At 38.2% G+C, this 16,015-nt stretch overlaps 1 protein-coding gene and 1 non-coding gene across 4 annotated transcripts in view; both read left to right on the top strand.

The window, feature by feature from the left end:
- Positions 1–16,015, top strand: part of Tenm1 (teneurin transmembrane protein 1) — a 576,328-nt gene that overhangs the window by 434,794 nt on the left and 125,519 nt on the right. The gene's annotated exons all lie outside the window — the stretch shown is intronic.
- Positions 1,677–1,808, top strand: LOC127675921 (small nucleolar RNA SNORA17). Its single transcript, XR_007975598.1, has one exon. It is a non-coding gene; the product is annotated as a small nucleolar RNA SNORA17 (small nucleolar RNA).

Here is a 16,015-nt window from a genome sequence, read left to right as displayed (position 1 = left end):
CATCTCCCAGGCTGCTGGTTTACTTTATCTTGTATTCAAATTCCTATTGAAAGAATATCATATTATATCATCTAGTCAATAGGTAGTATAGAAAACGCTCTGTAACTCGGAACTTGACAGGAGGCCAATTTACACTAAGGCCAGCCAACACTTGGTCTCTCTTGAGTATAGCAGTTATACGAAAGTTATAGAGACTCCTTCTCTAGGTTGAGATTATCTTGCTGGAGGGTTGTGGGTTTAAAAGGTGGTCCTCATCTGCCCCAGGGCTCCGGAGTTTTGACTGGTCATATGCCATGCCAGTTCCGGTTGGGCAGCAGGCTATGGGAAGCAGTGGGACCCTGCTCCAGGGGTTGGGAAGCACAGTCTGAGGTCCCTGGGGACTGCCTGAGCCAGCTCCACGGGCCTGCAGGCCTGCGCAGCGGAAGAGCTGAGCAGGCTGGATCTAGCCCACAACCAAAGAGAAAGGGGAAAGCTCCAGCTGGGTCCTGTGAGGACTAGAAAGTCTTTGGCTTATCCAGTGGGCAGCTTGACTTAGTGAAGGCCATGGCTAGGAGAGCTGAGAGGCCTCCTGCAGGAGATTAGTGGCCAGCTCTTTAGACAAAGACCTGCTCCATTGCTCCCCATGGTGGATCCCAATGAAAAGAGGCAGTCCATGGTTTTAAGGCATTTATTGTCACGGTAGAGAGTTGTGATGAGTAAAACCATACTCTGCTTTCTCAGGACGGGCCTGGGGTGTAATACAATTTGCAGGGAGAAGTATCTGGGAAGGGGAGTTTATTGGCTAAGCCTCCAGGCCTATAGGTACCTCATTAAATTGGAGTTCTGTCTTGAGGCTATGTGACCTGTGGTCACCTTTTCTACCTGTGGAGGGGCTTGGGGCATTGCCTTTATGTGATTGATGGCCACAGAATGATAACTGTGAGCTGAGGCCTCATGTTAGGAACCTGGTGTCCAGGAGTGTGCTACCTTTCCTTGTAGGGTTTTCTTTAGGGTCACTGGGGTTTTAAACCTAGCTCAACCAGAAACCAGGCTGCCTTTCAGCGTCCTATGGTGGGTAGCCATCTGTCTCTCTGATCTCTGGGTCATCATTTTCTCCCTTGCTCCTATGAGATGAGGCCTCCCAGTGCTGCTCAGTACTGCCCAATGCTGCCATCTGATAGTTAGCTTTCCCCCATACTTTCATTCAAATTCTTTGCAGTAACTATTTTCTGAATCTTTCTGTGACCCTAACTGATATATACTCAAAGCCCAATAATCTCTGACCCCAGATTCTAGCCTATAGCTCTTGATATACTGGGTAGAATAAACTAAAATTTCTTATACGTCTCTTTACCTCTTTATCTTCAAAATTTTAAAGCACCTCCTTGGACCTCTGCTGGATTTAAAGATTAGTCTAGTTGTTGGTGTTACAATTGGTTATTATTTTCTTGAGCTGTTACATGTAAAAAATTTATCAACATGAAGAACTAACTACTATAATTTCTATTATTTCATCATAAGATTTATGTGCATGAAGTTAAACCTGGTTTTAAAAATATAACAGCTTTTTGAGATGTAATTTACATACCATAAAACCTTACATACAGGGAGTGCTCAGATAGCTCAATCAGTAGGGCATGAGGCTCAATCTCAGGGTCATGGGTTTGAGCCCAAATTTGAATGGATACTCATATTTTCCTGCCCCTAGAGGCTTTGCAGGTGTGGCTACCATATCAGATGTATGTCACTGGGTGGCAAAGAAGGGAGAGGCTATGTCTATACTCAGTGTTCTTCTCTATGAATTTATGAATGATTAGCAGCCTTACATTCCCTAAAAACATGAGACCACCAGTCCAGCACCAAGCAGGCCCAGATGGGTTCCCAGGAAGGAGATCAACTGAGAAACTAGAAGAACACTGCCTAGATTATAAGGAAGTAGACAGTAGAACTGACCCTGGATGTGGGGGCTGAGGGGGAGCTGAACGGGGGGGGGGGGGGGAGCTGGTAGTGGGAGAGCTGGCCCTGCCTCTTGTTGTGCGATGGCATCAGCAAGGGGGAGAACCATTCCCCTCCCTTTTACCTCACCACTGGCAGTGAGTGAGAGAGCTGGCCCCAATAGGGTCCTGAGAGCAGGAGAGATGTTCCTGTTCCTCAACTGCTACAGCACTTGGGAGAGCAGGCCCTGCACCTCACCTGGCCAGCACAGTGGAGCTGCCCCTGAAGGATAAGTGTGCAAGGGATTTCTATGTCTGGTATTTATTGTGATGAAGAGGAGACAGGTGCCATCAGAGCTGTGTGAATCAGCTGGGGTGTTTTAACTGATAAAGCACACATAGCAAATATATACATATGCCAAGTGGAGCCACTTTAATATAGAGTGAGTTTTGTCTTGTATCTAAAATGGATACAAGCATATATTTAAACTGCAAGATTTTTACTTGCTAGAGAATCTGTTTTAATAAAGTGGTTTGGCCTCTGATTATTTATAGGTTTTGTAAATTTTAGAATCAATTTCTCTTTAAAGTGGCCCAGATTTTTCAACTCCTGTGCACATAAAATTCAGTCGACGTTCATTGTGCCTTTTTTTTCTTTACCTAAACTTTGAATTAAAGCTTCATGTGGTAGCTGCATCCTGTTCACACACTTGTCTAAAGTTTGAAACTGTGTAGTGTTCACTAAAAGTAAGAGTAACAAAGAATGAATTAAGGTCACACACTCTAGTGAAACCCTTAAAGTCAAAACCTTCTTGAGAGTTTGAATTGTCCCCATTCTAGTTACTTTCTTCTGGACTCTCCCTACTGAACTGACAGTTACCTTTTAAAATTCGCACACATTGAGATTAAAACTGGGCCTCTACTCTGATGATTCCTGTTTCCTCTTACATCTTAAGTGCAAACTAACCATTAGGTAACGTTAGCATCAAGTAGTGCAGGCTCTGTGCATCTGCTTGATTCAGTTTGTTGTGACCTTACCAGTTTTGAATTAGATTCACACCATTTCATAGATAAAGGAAACAGTGTATTGCTACACTTTTAAGTTTTCAAAACAGTGTTTTAAAATTGCATTGCTTTTATTTTTTTAAACTCCAGTTAGAAAAGAATAAAATGTTCTTTTAAAAGAGGCATCTAAACACATTCCTAATTTTGGATATGGGCCTAGGTTTTGTAACCAATAAAGAAGCTATCAAATATGATTTAAAACCTGTGCAGGTGAGCTGGCTTCAAGGGTGTATGCCTAGGAGAGCTGTCCCTGCACCTTGCCTGGGCCACACAGTAGCCTGAATGTGAGGCTTGCAGGTGAGCTGGCCCTGAGGGCATGAATGGAAAACCAGATCTGCCTCTCACCTGCTGGGAGGTGGAGCAGTGTGATACCCTCTTCCCCTCCCTCATTCCTCCCCACCTATGGCAGGTGGGAGAGCTGGTCCCAGGTTCATGAGTGGGAAAACTAGCCATGTACCTTACCAGCTGCAACACTTGGGAGAGTGGGCCCTGCACCTCGCCTGAGCAGGACCGTAGAGCTGACTTTGGTTGTAGGCATTACTGGTGAGCCTGCCCTGATGGTGTGAGAGCTGGAGAACTGCTGGGCTGACCAGCTCAGAGACATCTCACGTCCAGATCCAGGGATTTGAATTGACTTACGCCAAATCTATCCCAACGATGAACTGCTAAAGTGCATGAAGGAGCCATTCCCACACACACACACACACACACACACACACACAAAACTACAGAATCCAAGAGGACTTCCAGTCCAGTGAGGATCCAGTATTGATAGTGTAGCAGAAGCCAGAGGCTTCATACCAGACCAACAAGTCATTGCAGTGAACATTTGCAAGCAAAGAAGTGTGGACAAAAGAGTACAGTGTGGGACACAATGTGAAACACTACAGCTTCCACAATCAGATGTTTTTCTTTGTTGAGGGAGAGGTTGCAAGGGTAGGAAGGCAGGTACAAGGCAATAGAGAGATGAGTGAGATTGGGGTGCATGATTCACAAAAAACAATAAAAAAAAGTTTTTTTAAAAAAAAAACCCTACAATTATAGTAAGCAATTAGCACAATTCAAAATGTTATGCAACCATCCCCAATATCTATTCCAGATTACTCTTCACACCTTTCTCTTCTCTGCTCCTGAAATCCACTAATCTCCCTTCTATCTTCCTATATTTCCTTAATTTGTACATTTCAAACCAATGGCTCCATACAGTAAATGACCTTTTTGAGTTTGGCTTCTTTCACTTGACATAGCATTACAAGTGTTTATTTATGTAATCACATAGAGTTGTACTTACCCTTTGTGACTGAACAATATTCTATTACATATATATATATATGTAATATGTATGTAATATATATATATATATATATATATATATATATATATATATATATACACACACACACAATAAGTTTGCCCCTTTATCAACACAATGACATTAGCACTGTTTTTGTTTTCTGTCTGTTTTGAGTAGTATTTCTATAAATATTTATATACATGTCTTTATTTCAATACTTGATTTTAATTATTTTGCATATATACCTATATTTCTGGGCATCATGCTAATACCATATTTAAATTACTGAGAAATCCCAAGCTATTTCCCTCAGTGACTGCACAGCTTGTTTGTTGTGTATGTTTGTGCTGGCATGTGTGTGTACAAAGGCATATGGAGGCCAGGGTTTAATCATTTCCTGACTATTTTTTCCTTTGGGTTAGTATTTGTCATACAACTTAGGACTCATTGATATGACTACTCTGGCTGCCCAGGAAGCCCCAGGAATACAGCATGTGGTGGTTTGTATATGCTTGGCCTAGGAAGTAGAACGATTAGAAGGCATGGTAGGTGTATCACTCATGGTAGGTGTATCATGGTAGGTGTGCATGGGTGTAAGACTCTCATCCTAGCTGCCTGGAAGTCAGTCTTCCACTAGCAACCTTCAGATGAAGATGTAGAACTGTCAGCAACTCCTGCACCATGCATGCCTGGATGCTGCCATGCTCCTACCTTGATGATGATGGACTGAACCTCTAAACCTGTAAGCTGGCCCCAATTAAATGTCCTTGATAAGACTTGCCTTGGACAAGGTATCTGTTCACAGCAGTAAAACCCTAACTAATACACAGCACCAGGCTTTTTATGTGAGGTTAGAGTACTGAACTCAGGTCCTCACATGTACATAGTAAACATTTCATTGACAGAAGTATTACGCTAACCTCTGACTGTACCATTTTATCATCTTCATTTTATACATGAATTGCATCTCTTCCTCATACTTATCTCTATAACTGAATATTCTAAACTATCCCTCTTTGTTCTGGTTAACCATCCCCAATGAGGGAATCACTAATACATTTATCTATAATTATAGAAGCATGCAAACCACATACATAAGCAAAAATTAATATGTGGACTCTGATATTGACTTCTTTTAAATGTTCACCCATGTATATCATTATGACTATAAAATAACAGTAATTAAAATGCCATATGGAAGGCTTTGGAAGGAGGAAAAGGAAGGGAGAAATGGTGTAAATATAATCTCAAAAAAATTAAAAGAAAAAGAATGTTTAAAAAAGTTATTGGTTTTCTTGCAATGCTAGTGATAATAATTAAAGTAAAACATAATGAAATCCTTAGAAATATCTGAAGTGTAATGCAAAACAAAGTTTATTTATACATTTAAGGGTAAATTTTAGAGTAGAGAAAAAATTGCAAAGGTCTCAAATAAAAGGCCAAAATAATTGCACAAATAATACCTAAACTGAAATATAGATTATTTGCCTTGTAAGGAATGCCCCAGTTAGCCATGATTTAAAAGACTGGTGGCTAAAGAAACATTACTTACTACATATCCTTTATCTCTGTCTATAGTTTGGCTTAAAAAAGGAAACACGTGATCGTTTATTTTTAGTGTTAACCACATTTTAACACATTTTAAAAGTATTTAAGGTTAGTAAATAGGTAACAAAAACCATGTTTCTTTATTGAAAGAAAAACCTAGTTTGTATTATATTTATAGATATAATCTATAACACATGTTAACATATATGTATAGCATAACTAGATTCATGACATATACTAGCCTGTTATGTGTGTTTTCTTTTCCTTACAATAAATTTAATCTGTTTTAATTAAAATATATTAGATCACTTTTCTTCCTCTCTTTCCTCCCTCTAGTCTCTCCCAGCTACCTTCTCTCAAATCCCTCCCCTGCCCACAGCTCTCACGTTCATGACCTCATTTTCTTTAATTACTGCTGTGCAAACAATAAATACACATGCATACATGTGTATATATGTGCAAATAAATACAAATTGATGAGTCAATTTCTGTTTGCATGTATATGGTTTCAGGACCAATCACTCTGCATTGGATAACCATTAAGGGGGGGATTAATTCTCCTCCCATCATAGAGACTAACATAATTTTCTGATAACGGTTAAGCATCTAAAGAAGTGGTATAATGAAGTTGGAGAATCAACTACTCTAAAGAAACCTGGTGAATCCCTAAAGAAGAACAAAGAAACTTTCAAGTAATAAATGTATGGAGACATAGGCATTGAACATGTAATCACTGGGGTGAAATGTTCACAACTATTATATGCTCTGAACAAAAATTTAATTGTGAACGTGGCAATATTTTAGAATTAGTATACCAATATGTGTAGAAATAGACAAGGTTTTTAATCAGGTAGTAACAGCAGTGTAGTATATGCTGCTGCTCAGATTGTTTTTAAATTCAGAAATCTTAATATAGATATTTGGCAACACAAAAATACCTAACATCCTATAAAATATTCACCTGTTACATCCGCATATGCTATGTTGCAGGCTAAAAGAGAATTAAGTTTAAAAACAAATTTTAATTTGATGATTAGATTTGAATGTGTGATTAAAGATTGTCCTACTTTGTCTAGGCCTACATTATCAGAAAGGCCTTGAAAATGAAAGAGGGATTCAGATGGAGAGATCAGAGTCATAGGAAAATATAACTGTGACAATGACACAGAGAGACAGATGTGTAGTGCTGGTCTTGAAGAAGCATGAGAACCACAAAACAAGAAATATGAGTGGCTACTGAAAGCTGGGAATGACAAATATGGAATCTACCCTTTAAATCAGTGGATGTTAGCTTAGTTCTGCTAACACCTTGGATTTCCTTCATTGAAATCCATTCAAGACTCATGACTACTTCAACTGTAAGAGAACAAATTTATTTTCTTTGGATACTTTCAGTGTGTGACGGTTTTTGCAGTAGCAATGGGAAACTGAAATAAGCCTTAACCATCATTCATAATATTCTAGTTACAGCAAAGATTTTGATTAAGGCTTTGGCCAAGAAGGATTTAACTCTTGTTCCTTCTCATACCAATTAACTGTCAATCTCTGGCCCAGCTATTTCAGGAAGACGGACTAAGGGGAGTCCAAATTTAAATAAGCTGAATTTGAAGTGGCGGAGAATATCTAAGTTGAAATGTCACTTAGTTTGAAATGTGAAAATCTTGCTTCCCATGTAGTTCAACTTTGGGGAACTGGTATTGTATCTAAGGACCAGAATGTCACAAAAGAAGAATAAAGTGTTGAAAGACAACCATGATGGAAAGGGGAGTGTTTAACATCCTACACTAGCCCATCATTTACTGCCATGAAGCAGACCTTGGCAACTGGGATAATAAAAGAGTGAAAAGGAGTTATCAATAGGGGACTCCTTACTAAAAAAAAAAAAAAAAAGTATTACTAAAAAAAAAAACTAATAAGATTGATTAATCCAAGCACACTATTGATCAAGTGGAAGGAGAGTAAAACTCACCCTAATATTCACTACAAAAGCCACAATCACTAGTTCATCTTGGGTAAAGATTTTCTGGTCCAGTTCATAGAAAAGTCTGCCCTGCTGAAAACTGCCCATGAGCATTTGAAAGGGTTTGGCCTTAGTGCTTCATTCCCTGGTTCTAAAGGAAGTATACTGTCTAGAAATCATTGTATTTTATTTCGTTTCTTTCCCAACTCTATGGCTTACACAACAATATAAAAAAATCACTACTGCTAAGTTCATAGTGCTGTTAAAATTCTAGAGATGGCATATTAAATTTGACAAACTAGCTTGTTCAGGGCCTCTGATCTGCATTTATTATGTGAATTTTTGTCAAAATAATTCCCTATGTCCGCCTGTGTCTGCATATATTATCAATGTATAATAATGCATTCTGCCTGGTCTTCATTTTAATTAAATTAAATTGCTGCAGTTTAGAGTCCTGGAAGTTCAGAAAATCAGCCATCCGCCTTTAGTAGCACTACCATAAACAATCCTATTTTTCTTCAAGGTTATTGGCAACAATGATTGCATAATTATTTAGTACAGTAGTTTGGCAAGAAAGAGTGGTGTTTCTGTGAGAACTAGACTTCCTCGAGGTTCACAGCGCATAGGAGTCTGTCTAAATTGTGTTAGAGAGAAACAGGGGAACATTAATAGTAATAGGTGCTAAGCTATGGCTGCTTTGTGCACACAAAACATTCCTGAGAATGATGCTTTAGTGTTCATAAATTTTCCTTCAGTAAAACCTAAGCTAGCTGGGCAGCCATGAGAACAGGACCCACTGAATATTTTAATAATAAATGGGGAGTGCTTTACAATTTGCAAGGTAATTTCACATACATTATTTCATTTTAATCCATATAGCATTCCTGCTTGGTAGGCATAGCACAATTAATAAGATCTCCAATATCCAGAGGAAGAGACTGAGGTTCAGAAAGAACCTAAAAGCCTGTACTGAGCAGGAATTCCAACTCAAATGGACCTGCGTGTCTTTTTCTGCTGTCTTTCTTGACCCACCTTAACAAGCACCCAATTTCTATGCCCCAGTGGCTTCCTGTCAGGAAAGCTAGCAGAGATAATAATCTTTCATTTCTTTCCACTCATGAATTCATAATTGTTAACTGAGAAGAGAACTGTGTTAAACCGTCAACTTTATAGGCACAGTGCCTAGGGTAGAAGGTTTTAAGGAACAATTACATGCTTGCAACCTCAAAGCAAAGCATAAAAAGAAAACCAGAAAAATCACCACTAATAAACATTAGTGTCTGCAAAACCAAGCATTATGACAACTTCTCAAGTGCTATTCGGGTTTTCAAGCTTAAATATAAAATGTTTAATGCAGGCTATAAATTGTGTACATTTTAATACGAGATAGAATCTCTAAAGTAAGAGAACTGAAGGCTTCCCAAAGCTTTTAAGTGGCACACTATTCTGGTAAGCAAGTATTATTGTCCATTTTAGTCTGGACAAACTCATGGGTAGATTGTAAAACTTATTTCATGAGTCAAGCAGCATTTCTGAAATAATAGAATGTAATTTAATGTAGAGTAATAGAAAGAAAGTTATCAGAATAAAATAAAAAGTATCAAAATATGATGCTAGAAGAGAATAAATATTGCTTAGGGACACTTGATTTCACTGTGTGTGTTTATATATATATATATATACACAGAGAGAGAGAGAGAGACTCACAATCAAACTCTTGTGGCATTCAGAAATAAAAGTTGGAAAGCCATTTGTAAGATAGGATCTAGAGACAAAAATTGCATGATTTATCAAGGAATACAACAAACAAATCAGTCAAGTCAGCATTTGTAACTATTATTGCCTTCCACTCCCTTCTATAAACTCATCTCAAGATACTACAGTCCTTCAAGATGTGGTGGGAAAATAATTTATCCTTTAAAACTAAATGCTTTTGAAAGTAAAAGGGTATTTCCTTTCTTTACAATATTATATCCCTCTTAATAAAGCATGTTTTTAAAAGCCCATTTCCAAGATGAGTCCCACTCTTAAAAGGCCTACCCAAACACAACTGTCTAAACAGTGTGAAAGGATAACAATCTTTAGTTTTACCTTTTACTAGGCAAGGTTGGTAATGATTGCGGTTCTTTATTTTTGATGCACTAGAGAGAAAGTGACTCCAGCCAAACCAACCTCCTTTATATTTCATGAAAGTGCCAAGTATCAAAATATTCAGCACATACTATTCTTTTGCCTAAAGAATAGTTTTTTCTATGCACACAATTCATAAGAAGTCAACTTATAATTTCATGTTGGCACAGTGGCATCAAAATCATGTGCATTCAGTAAGAGTCATACTTTGAATTTTGATCTTGTCCCAGGCTAGTGATATATAGTACCATATTCTCTGATGTCTCTGGGCAGCAGCAGAAAGCTGTATTCCCCAGTCAATCACTCAATTCCAAGAAATATACTGATATTATACAATGTTGCTGAACTCTGATGTACAGAAGGTTAAGTGTATTAAATGCATTTTTTACTCCAAATATTTTCAGGGTGCAAATACAAGACCATTGTTAGTCAAGGTGATTCTCTACAGTAGTCCCTCTGCTCTCATCTGGTTTCACTTTTCTTGGTTTCAGTTACCCAGTGAACTGAAGTCTGAAAATATTAAATGAAAATTTCTAGAAATAAATACTCCGTGCAGTTTTAGACTGCATGCCATTCTGAGCAGCATAATGATATCTCTTCCCATTTCATCTTGCCGAGACAAGAATAATTTGAGGCCAGCGAGATAGCTCAGCTAGTAAACTGCTTTACATGCAAGCCTGGTGGCCTTACCTGAGTTGCATCCTTAGAACCCAGGCACAGGTAAATGGAGAGAGCTGACTCCACAAAGGTGCCCTCTGACCTCCATGTGTTCAGTATGGCACATATATACACACAAAAACTATGCATACATAATGATCATTTTCAAAAACAAGAAAATAATCATCTTCTTGTCCAGCATAGCAATACTCTAGATACTAATGGGCTATTAGTGTCACATAGAAGAGTCTGTTATCAAATCAACTGCCGTGCTATTTGGAGTGCTTGTGTTCAATTAATGCTTAATTTACTTAATGACTTCAAAGCACAAGAACAGTGGTATGAAACAGACACCGTAGCAGGAAACATGGAAGAATAGATTAACTCTGACTATGTGACTATGTGTGACAATGCTGCAGGGCACATAGACAAAAATACCAGCATAAAGGTTTGCTGCTCTCTACAGATTCAGGCTATCCACAGATGTTGTAAGAGGTCTTTAGAACATGTTCGCACAAAGTGAGAGAGTAGTAGTATAATTTACTAGGTAGACATCTTCTCTTTGTCTCCTCCATCCAACAAATTCCCTCGTTAGAATCACTCCTAATATTACAGATTCTCTTCTTGTAATACTTACCAAAGCATATGTAAGTTCCTGTATGCTATTTATTTTTCTTTCACTAGAATATAAGCTGTGCCAGGAGGAATTCTGTTTTATTCTGTTTTATTCATTCCCATATCCCCAGTGTCCCATACAGTGCCTGTCAACAGGAGGTACTCAATAAATATTGCACATTTGTTGAATGATTGAACAAACAAATGAATAAACTGAGAAGTGACCCCTTAGTCTTGCCTATGTAGTGGAGTGATGTGGCTCTACCATAAGAGGTAGCCACGGGCACACAAAGGAACTCCCAAAAATGTATATGATCACAGAACATCTCTCTGGTCTTTATGCAACTAGACTTATACAAGGCATCCAGAAAACAATGTTACAACATTGGGTTTCAGTACACAGGACTTAATATGAAACAGTTGAATAGCTCCTAGATGCCTTTTATATTTCTTCTATTCACCCAATTACATATATCCTATCATCTTTTTATGTAATATATTACATATATCATCTTGGCTAACCCTTTTTTGTGAATGAATAAGGTATATATCCTAAAATATTAATACCACCCAAGTCAAATCCAGTGACTGGCTAAAACAATAATGTATTATTATCAAGTTGAATAGTTGAATTTAATTTGGGACTAGAGTGATGGTTCAACATTGGGGAATCTATTGTTTTAACTCACTATCTTAGAAGATTAAAGTAGGCTACACCTAGCAGCTAACTCAGAGAGATACAAACACCAACAGCCAAACTTGGAGCTTGGGGACTCTTATGGAAGAAAGAATTACTGGCCTCTAAAAAGATAAGAATTCCATAGTAAGACAGAGTCAGTTAACCTGGACACTTGAGGCTCTCAGAGACTGAACCACCAACCAAAGAGCATACACAGGCTACACTAGGCCTCCCTGCACAAATGTAGCAGATGTGCAGCTTGGGCTTCATGTGGGTCCCAAACAACCAGAAAGGAAGCCATCCTGAAAGCTTTTGCCTATACATAGGATATGTTCTTCTACTTAGATTGCCATTTCTGACCTCAGTGGGAGAAGAAGCACCTAGGCTCACAGAGACTTGATATGCCAGGTGGAAGGATACCCAGGGGACCCACCTTCTCAGAGAAGAGGAACAGAATGGGTAAAGGATTTTAGGAGGAGGTGACTGGGAGGAAGGCAGTGACCTGGATGTAAAATGAATAAGTAAAAATTAAATTAAATTTAAAACAAAACAAAAGAAAACACTATGACTATTTTCCCAAATCCTGAAAAGGCACTCAATATAAACTCACTACCTGATAGAGACAGTCTTAATAAATCAGGAATTATATATAAACAAAGCATTTTAGGCCACCAGGCAGTGTGTCAAATCAAGGAACCTCTACTATAATAAATTAATAGAGAATAGGAAAAGATACAACTCTGAGAGAAAGTACTTATTTATAATAGATAACATTTTATCAACATAGTTTTGGTCTGTTATTATGTCCTTCTTTGGTTCTGTGGGTGTTTTGTATCATTTTCTGGTTTTGCTTTATTATAGTTTTAATGAAATATTTATTGTTCAATTAAATGACTTCTCTTGAAGAAAACTATTTTCATTTTCTTAGTTATTTTTAAATGTCTTCAAATTATTTCTAGATGTATTTTGAGTTCATGAAGGTAACATATACATTTTTTGCAGTGAGTACCAGACTACTTTTAATTATACATTACTTTCATAAATGCAAGCATTATGAATTCTGAAGCCTTAGCCTGAAGCCTGAAGCTACTGAAAACCATCTGCTTAATTTGTCATATTTCACAAATCAACTTTGTTACACTGTATCTTTACCTTGGCTGCTTACTGTCAATCCCTTATTCTAGCCACATTAGATGAATGGTACAGTCATTACATGGATGCCAGGGGACAGTATGGCCCCTTAGTCTTCTTTTATATATTTTCATTTGTTTGTATTTCATGTGCATTTGGTGTTTTGCCTGCCTGTATGTAAGTGCAACAGTGTCAGATTCTCGGGTACAGGAGTTAAAAACCATTGTGATCTGTCATGTGGGTGCTGAGACTAGAACCCTGGTCCTCTGGAAGGAAAAGCCAGTGCTCATAACCACTGAGCCATGTCTCTAGTCTCTGCTCTTTGGCCTTCTTATAGTCCACATGTGGTAAAAAATAAAATGATGCTGCCCATATAGATTGAACATTAGTGTTTTGTTTTGTTTTATTTGTTGTTTGTTGTTTTTTAATGCCTCAGAGAGAACAAGTTAGTCTTTCATGTTCAATATTCTTTATAAGCCAGTATAACATTTGCAGGAAGACTAATAATGAAGTCAGGCATGTGTCCCTGTGACCAGAAGACACAGCCCTCTGCAATAACGTGTATCATGACAACCAGTGACCCATGCTTAGCAAATATTGGTTTAATGTCTGCGTGAATGTGAGGCAAAGAACACAGAAAGACGGAACTCTAAATGGAATTAAGGATGTCACAATGGAGGGGATCACATGGCTCAAAGAAAGTATTCTTCCATACTGATTTTTTTCAACTGCCTTTCTAGTATAGTCACACCAACATGAGGCCCTATGCCAATCCCTGTGTCTAAACCATTTCTACAGTCCTTCTGAAATACTGTTGAGTTATTGTTTTCTTTCTTATTATACTAGCTTTCCTAGCCTCACTTCAGAGGGTCAGAGGCTGAATCTGTGCCTTATACAGTATTGTGTTAATGATCTAATGCTACAGGGAACACGCCTGAAACTGGTCATGGTACACTCTGCCTAGCATGGCAACTGCCATGGTATTGAGCAAAATGTTTGGTCAAAGCTTAGCATTTTTTGCACTGGATCCGATATAAATCCCCTTGCCCTATATTTAATTATACAAACGACTGGGGCTTTAGTGCACAGCAGTATGCTTCCATGAGAAGTTGAAGATTAGACTGCTGTTGTACTTGCCATGTTTGTATTTATTGCTTTTTGAGAGCAGTTCAGCATCAGAGAGTGAAACTTTTCCTTCTCAGAAGCCAATTCTAAGTTCCAGGATTATGCTAAAGTGGGCTGGTCTCAGAAAGAAACCTTGCCTTGTTACTATGAGCAAGGAGTTGCACACAAAAATACACCAACACACAGCCGTTCTCATTAAAGTCAGTTGGAATTTTGGACAAGTCTTAAGTATAAATTATAACTTTATTAGCTCATAGAGCTTTCTCAGGAGAAAGTAAATCTAATAAAAATTAGAAGGAACTTATTAAGTGGCTGCCTTGTTGCTATTTGCTGTGACTGGGGAGAAAAAAAGTAATATAATTGTGGGGTTTGCAGCCAATGCAGATTTTTGTTGTGAACTAGAGAGCAATTCAGAGAGCAGATAGGAGGAGGTAAAAAGAGTATGCATGTCTCATTACCATTGCATTGAGAACTGTTTAATTGATGCTTTATGTAAGCGTTTCCTGCTGCCGAGTTAGGATGATCTTTAACTGTTACTGAGAAGGGAAAAGCAGGCTCCACACCATCATCAGAGGTCACCAAGGCACACTGCTTATTTGCAAAACTGCACAATCACCTTCCGGAGAAGGAATTCTAGGGGAGCTTACCAGACTTACATTGTGCAGAAGGCAGATCCCATAATTGCCAGGCATACTGTAGGGAACGAGTTTATGGCTTTAAAGGAACTTGCAATTATTGTTGTCGTAATTATTTATTAATCAAGACTTTTAAACATTGGCAAGAGAAGCAGAAACCATGTTATTCTACACAACAATATTCTCTAACCGCCTGATTTTCCCAACATGAAATGCATTGGAATATTTGGCTTGTTAGTTTGATCCTAAAGTTGAACTTACCAGATACTATGTAAAAGGAGTGAAAATTTGAATCATATGGTGTTAATGCTAAATGGAGAATGAAAAGAATTATTAATACATGTGTCTCTAATCCAGAAATATTACTTGAATATTAACACAACTAACGATCTAAATTGGTACATTTGTGTATATTTGCAGTTTTCTAGGAAGACTATACATAATATTGTTCACAAGATTCACAAGTCAAAACATCATAAGTCATAATAAGAAGGACCAATTTTAATGTCCCTCTCCCAACTTGTGATGAGCCCAACTCCCAAAGATGAAGAACTTGCCTGAGACCCCAAAGCTACTTAACAGAAGATCTGAAAGCCAATTTTTTTCTTTTCTTAGTTTAAAATCAGCTATTTGGGGTTGTTTTAAGCAGTAGAAGAGTTATGATGAGGTATCAGGAAGATTGTAGACAGCATTGATAACACAAGTGGAACCAGAGATAACCATTGAGATTCCTTTTAGCTGAGAGATCTTATTCACACCTATCTTCGTAAAAGAACACCATTATAAAGCCGGGCGGTGGTGGCGCACGCCTGTAATCCCAGCACTCTGGAAGGCAGAGGCAGGCGGATTTCTGAGTTCGAGGCCAGCCTGGTCTACAGAGTGAGTTCCAGGACAGCCAGGGCTATACAGAGAAACCCTGTCTCGGAAAAAAAAAAAAAACAGCATTATAAAGATACCCCTGAAATGATTTCCATTTAGACATTACCTTCATTTTATGATTAGTAATTGCCCTTGCCCACTGATTACTCTTGATAATGTTGCTTGCTTGGTTGAGACTAAAATTTAAAAAAAAAAAATTACTTTGCAGAAATGTGGAGGTGGCTCAGTAGATAAAGTACCTGTTGTTCATGCATGGGGACCTGACTTCAATCCCCAGAATCCATGTAAAAGCCAGGTGTGGTGGCATGCATTTGTAATCCCTGAACAGAGAAGGCATAGAAAAAAAAGAGGATCCCTGGGTTTTCCAGTCAACCCGTTTAGCTG

This window comes from Apodemus sylvaticus, chromosome X, assembly GCF_947179515.1.
Source record: "Apodemus sylvaticus chromosome X, mApoSyl1.1, whole genome shotgun sequence".
Lineage (NCBI taxonomy): Eukaryota > Metazoa > Chordata > Mammalia > Rodentia > Muridae > Apodemus > Apodemus sylvaticus.
This window is presented reverse-complemented; position numbering and strand designations above follow the sequence as displayed.